Source organism: Neolamprologus brichardi, chromosome 1 (assembly GCF_056152115.1).
Source record: "Neolamprologus brichardi isolate AB-2024 chromosome 1, ASM5615211v1, whole genome shotgun sequence".
Taxonomy (NCBI): Eukaryota; Metazoa; Chordata; class Actinopteri; order Cichliformes; family Cichlidae; genus Neolamprologus; species Neolamprologus brichardi.
This window is the reverse complement of record NC_142104.1, coordinates 3,424,850-3,431,658: the sequence shown is the minus strand read 5'-3', so window position 1 is coordinate 3,431,658 and position 6,809 is coordinate 3,424,850.

Here is a 6,809-nt window from a genome sequence, read left to right as displayed (position 1 = left end):
TCAAAGCAAACAACACATCTGTAGTACTGTTTCTCAGCATGAAGCCATACTCCACCTCACTGATCACCAACTCTCTTCTTAACTAAACTTCAACAACCTGTCACTCCCCAGCAGCTACGCTCTCTACCACTCTATCCATCCATCCATCCATTCACTTCCGCTTATCCTTTTTCAGGGTCGCGGGGGGCCACTCTATCCACTTTCCATTAAAAATAATTCCCTTTTCTCTGATATCCAAGGTTTCTAGCACGCACACTGACAGCATTCAGCATCACCCCTTCAATATCCAGCTTCGTCTTCTCCACTGTTGCTGGCAATAGATATGAACGCATGTTACCAAAGGCTAGTCAAAGTTTAAACCCGTGCAGACTCTCAGAATAATCTTAACTAGGGATGGGTGCCATTATGGCACTGGTTCTGACATAAACGGTAGTAACCAGACCGAAAAGCAGCGCACATTTTGGTGCTTTTTTTTTTACTGAGCTGTGACACACTTTAGATTCTAGCCAATCATTTTACCTTTGCGAGCGTAGTAGGCGGGTCCAGGTACGTACGTTCTTTTAGAGCAGAGCTACAGATTAAAAACGCCCAAAGCAAAGCGGTCAAAAGTCTGGCTGCAAAAGATGCAAACTCAGCAGCCTGCAACAAGTGCTTTAAGGTGATACTGTGATACTGTCAAAGGAGGTAACACCTCAAATCCGATGAAACACCTGGTGACGCATAACGTTTTTTTTTAAAGCCGAGAAATGCACCGTATTTGATAGCTTGCTGTGAGACCTCACACCGAGCACATCTACTGCAGGTGTGGTGCCTGTTATCGGACCCGGAGTTAGCAACGTTATTAAATTAATGCATGTAAGGTGAACTAGCAAACACCGTCGTAGTTACATGCGGCTGTCTTCTTGTTTGATGGCAGATACTCCCTTCACCCTGGCCAAAAAGGCTAAAATGACCAAAGAAAAAGTGGAAAACAGTTAAACATGAGAGGTTTTTGGACAAAGTTTGTGTTTTTTCCATTGTTTAAGCTGCTTCCAGCCAAGAGTGATACCATATATGCCCCATAGTTGCAGAAAAGGCTAACATTGTTATCTTTTCACAAAAAAACAACTGAACATGAGAGGTTTTTGGACCAATTTTCTGTTCTCCATTCTTTAAGCACCAGCACCGTTTCAAAAGTACCGGTTTGGCACCGATATCGGATAAAACCTAAACGATACCCATCCCTAATCTTAACTGCTTTGTCCCAAAACATTGATTCTGTTCATCTGGACGTAGTGTTTTCAGTGGGAGAAATGTTTTGTCACTCATCCAAGTGACTTGAAGGGAAGAACTGTGAAAAGGGAAAGACCTTTTCTGAATCGAGGAGGGAGCCTAAGGGTACATCTGTCACCATCTTACAATGCTGTGATTGCAGCCATTCCCCAGCTCTCTGTGAATAGCACTCATGGCCATTGATCAATGGTCTTTGATCAGTGATCAGTGGCCTTTATTTCTTTACAAAGATACTTATTTTAATAGCCAAAATTGCATGTGAAACACATTCAGTTAAGGAATCCTGAAATAAATGTGCAATGCATACAAGATCACAGCTGCACAGATGTTGTTGTTGATAATGAGATTTTTCAAGAGGTGAAGTTAACAAGCAAGAAAACTACATGTAAACTTACAGGCCACATGAATCTGATGATGGCTAGTTTGCAACGGTGGCTGATCGTTACTTATTTGCCAGTTTATCTGGGGCGCCGTTTGTAAACTGAAACACGTTGAAGTAACATTTTTCCACATTTAGCTCAAAAACATGTTTTTTCGAGTCTTTTTTTTTTTTTTTTACAACATTCACTAAAATATTTTTAACTTTTTATATTTAAAACACAATTTTAAATGTTAAATAGAAATGTTGAGCTAACGTGCAAATTTACTGTACGGGTCAACGGAAATACTAAAATCAAAGCTTTATGAAAACCTCCGGTGCTAAAGTGTACCAGTAGTGGTCATGTTGTGTCTGCTTTCCCCTGACAGTTACTTCTCAACGCCATGAGCTGCTTCACTTCTTGCCAAACAGCTGGACATGTGCTGCGGCGGTTGTGAAGTGGAGACTGCAGCTGCTGAGGGTGCACTGCTGCTGAACCTTTGGATGGCCGACAAAATAGCTCATTCAGTGTTTTCAGCTAAATCGCTGGACGTGCTGGTTTAAGGTCAGTTTAAGCTAAAGCTGTCTTAACGCCGGGCTTTGACAGAGCAGCTCTACAGGACAAGCATAGAGAAGCTTTGAATGTTGATTTTAAACTTCAGTGGTGCGAATTTACAACAAATGTATCATTATGAATAAATTCTGGATAATTTCAGTGCTTAGTTGTGTTTAACGCTAATCGAACCTTGTCCAGAGAAAATCATCGTGTCTGACTGAAAATGCAGGCCAGATGAGGACAGTGTTGTTATTGGACTACTCGTATCTCCGGAGAACTTTTCAGTAGGACTACAGATTAAGTATTTTTTCAACACACAACTGATTTCCAGCTTTGTCCTCGGTGATTACAGAGAAGGGAGCCCAGTGCTGGGTTACCACCACTTTTCATCTACTTGTGTTTCTGACACTCCAGGTCTCGGGAGATGTGTTTTGCTTAAACCTGAAGCTGGGCTGATGGCTAAAGAGTATGAAAATGTATTCATGCTTTGAAATGCTTTTAAAATGACCGAAAGAGCAAAGTGCAGAAAGAGCAGTCACTTTTTTTTTAAAGTCAGAGACCTATGTTTCCTTCTGTTTTACAGCGTCAACGAGTCCACGACTGTTAAACCTGCCTGCACACCTGTACACACAGATACTGCTTCACCTTTCTGCACTATTGTCCTCAGACTGAAATAAAAATGTTAATGATTTACATCAGGGGTGTCAAACTCAAATACACAGTGGGCCAAAATTCAAAACTGGAACAAAGTCGTGGGCTAACATTAACATCTTCCTCCAGATATAAGAATCAATCTTTTCTTATTGACTCAAACAAGTTTTGCTGAAAACCTAAATATGGAACAAGCAAAGCTTAATACTAAACAATATATATTAGCTGTATAATACCAGTAGGCCAGCTCTGATAGTAATTTGGTATGGCTTCGCAGGCCAAATGTAATTACACAGCGGGCCATAGTTTGACACCTATGATTTACATCATGGGAAGTTTGTGTGTCTTGTCCCCTGCGGAGTAGTGACTCAGCACAATGTGAAGGTCTGATCACAACTGGAGTAAAACATGCGCACACACACGGTGCTGAGTGTTAACAGATGCGTGTCCTCTGGCTGGCTGCTTGGCTCTCAGTCCTCTGCAGGTCTGATTGCTTGGTGCAGACTTAATGCAGCGTGAAACTCAAGAATCTCTCTGAACAAACAGCAGAAAGCTGCAACCTCAGATGGCAGAAGACGTAATGAGAGCAGGATTGTGCAATGATATGATGGTTGTTTCATAACTGTTAACAATCCCATATTTCTCCCATTGTGGAGCAGGTTAGGGGGACTTCTCATAATCTTTGTGTATCTTTGTGTAATGAACCATATATATATATATATATATATATATATATATATATATATATATATATATATATATATATAAATCCCCTCTCGCCCCTGCCGGCGAGAGCTACCAGAGGCCTGTGAGCTTGAGGGTCCTGTGCAGTATCTTTGCTGTTCCTAGGACTGCACTTTTCTGGACAGAGATCTCCGATGTAGTTCCTGGGACATCCTGGAGCCACTTGCCTAGCTTGTAAGTCACGGCGCCCGGCACTCCGATTACCACTGGGACCACTTTTACCCTCCACATCTTCTCAAGCTCTCCTATGAGACCTTCTCCAGCTTCTTGTGTTCCTTCTTCCTGATGTTACTGTCATTTGGTATCGCTGCGTCTATCACGTGGAGGGCGTGGAAGGTGAAGGTAACAATGATCTTAGTGGTAATTGGAGCGCTCGGTGCAGTGACCCCCCAAGCTAGGGGCAAATATGCGTTTGGAGCAAATCTACCAAATCAACAGTTTGTTTGTTTGTTTGTTTTTTTACTGAAACATATTCCAATTATAGTTATATAACAGACATAGACATAATATGTAGACTCTCAGCTTTCATTTGAGGGTATCAACATTCAAATTGGATGAAGGGTCCTTAACATGTGCCACATTCTTTCTATAAGGACCAAAAGTAATTGGACAATTGACTCAAAGGGTGTTTCTGGGGCAGGTGTGGGCAATTCCTTCGCTATGTCATTATCAATCAAGCAGAAAAAGGCTTACAGTTGCCGATTTGAGGTGTGGTGCTTGCATTTGGAAGTTTTTTCTGTGAAGAGACAACATGCCATCAAAGGAGCTCTCCATGCAGGTAAAACAAACTATTCTTAAGCTGCGGAAAAAAAAATGTTTGAGAAAAAGCAGCACGGTGGCGCGGTGGTTAGCACTGTTGCCGCACAGCAAGAAGGTCCTGAGTCCAGTTCCACCATCTGGCCGGGGTCTTTCTGTGTGGAGTTTGCATGTTCTCCCCATGTTTGCGTGGGTTCTCCCCGGGCTCTCCGGCTTCCTCCCACAGTCCAACGACATGCAGTTAGTGCGGACAGGTTAATTGATTAAACTAAATTGCCCATAGGTGTGAATGCGTGAGTGAATGCGAGTGCAAATGGTTGTCTGTCTCTGTGTGTTAGTCCTGCGACAGACTGGCGGCCTATCACAGCTGGGATAGGCTCCAGCGGTCCCCCGCGACTCTGAAAAGGATAAGCGTAAGCGAATGGATGGATGGACATTTGAGGAATTGCTACGATTATTACGAGTGGAAAAAGCTACAGTTTGGTACATCCTGAAAAAGAAAAAGAAAAAAACAGGTGAACTCAGCAATGCAAAAAGACCTAGCCGTCCACGGAAGACAACAGTGGGGGACAGTGTTGGGAAGGTTACTTTTAAAATGTATTCCACTACAGATTACAGAATACATGCCCCACAATGTATTCTGTAACGTATTCCATTACGTTACTCAATGAAAGTAACGTATTCTGAATACTTCGGATTACTTAATATATTGTCATGCTTTTTACAACTACGTGAATGTACTATTGCTGTGATTTATTACTGTTACTGAAGGTTACTCTCCATACCAACACCAACTAGATGTTTAAATCTTAATATAAATGAGTAACAGTAGGTGGACATTAGGTAAGGCTGCACTTTTTGCAGCGATCTCGTATAGAAAACTATTCAGTGCGTATATAAAACAGGTCTGCGGCTCTGAACCGTAGTAAAGGGACCTCTGGCTAATACGGTGGGTTCGTGTCGGGCTCGTAGCCGAAAACTAGCTTTACTTTGTTGTCTGGGTCAACTTTGCTAGCGAGAGACAGAGAGAGGCGTTGAAAGGCTGCTCCAACTGAACTTATTGTTTCGGAGGAAAACACAAACACGGTGTACAGTCGAGTCTTAATAGCTTACTTACAACTGGACTACACTGCCCATGAGGCTACATTCTTTAGGGGTATGCCTGTAACACTCTGCCTGTTGCCTTCCTATTAAATCATTTTTGTGAATAATTTTTAAAAATATTTCTTCACATCATTATACTCGATGCAAGTAGAGGTGACATGGGCTGCGAGATTGAGACACAGGCATTAGAGGCTTTTAATGCGTGTTTTGTTTGGGTTTCCACCAGCGTGGAATTACCAAAAATAGATAGTGTCAAGGAGTGCAGTGTGGCAGGCAGGAGTAGTACCCAAAATGCAGGCGCTCAGACTCAAGGTGTTAACTCAAAGTCACAGCTTTATTGGCTGGCAGGGAAAAACATACAAACTAAAACTCACAGGGAGATCCACACAGCAAGAGGGACGACGCGACACTGACTCAGAGAAACAGAGGGTTTAAATACACTGGGAAGTAACGAGGGGAATGAGAAGGAGGGCACAGCTGGGAGGAATCAGGACTGACGAGACAAGGAAAGCAGGACGCATTCACATAAGACACGGACCTTCAAAGTAAAACAGGAAGTATGACATAGAGACGCGAACTTGACACGGTGGAGACAGCAACTAAGAAACACAGAGACAAACCATAAGGTAGAGGACTCTAAGAACCGAAAGACACAGAGGGAAACTCAAACATGCAGACACAGACTTACACAGAACAGAGGGTACACAGAGAAACATGAAGGGCAAAGGATCGAAACCATAGAATAACTCACACAAGTACAATAATACAAAAATCACAAAGAACTAAACATGCTGGGTCAGGGGACCCAGGACCCTGACAGAGAGGGCATAGCCTTATGAAACAGGAGAACACCACCATTTATTTCAACAAAGTAACTGTATTCTGAATACCACATTTTTAAACAGTAACTGTAACGGAATACAGTTACTATGTAACGGCGGTACATGTATTCCATTACTCCCCAACACTGCGTGATAGACGCAGCAATACCGAATGACAGCAACATCCCCAACACTGGTGGTGGATGATGATGACATTTGCATGGTGAAGAGAAGCCCCTTGACAACAGCCAACCAAGTGAAGAACACTCCTGGAGGTAGGGATATCGATTCTTTGGACAGATGAAACCAAGATCAACCTCTACCAGAACCACAGCAACAAAAAAAAAGTATGGAGAAGGCGTGGAACAGCTCGCCGCATCATCTCTAAACCACGGCGGAGACAGTGTGATGGCTTGGGCGTGCATAGCTGCCAGTGGCACCAGGACACTAGTGTTTATTGGCACAGGACAGAGTCAGCTGAGGTGTTCAGAGACACACTGTCTGCTCAAATCCAGCTAAATGCAGTCAAATTGACTGGACGGCATTT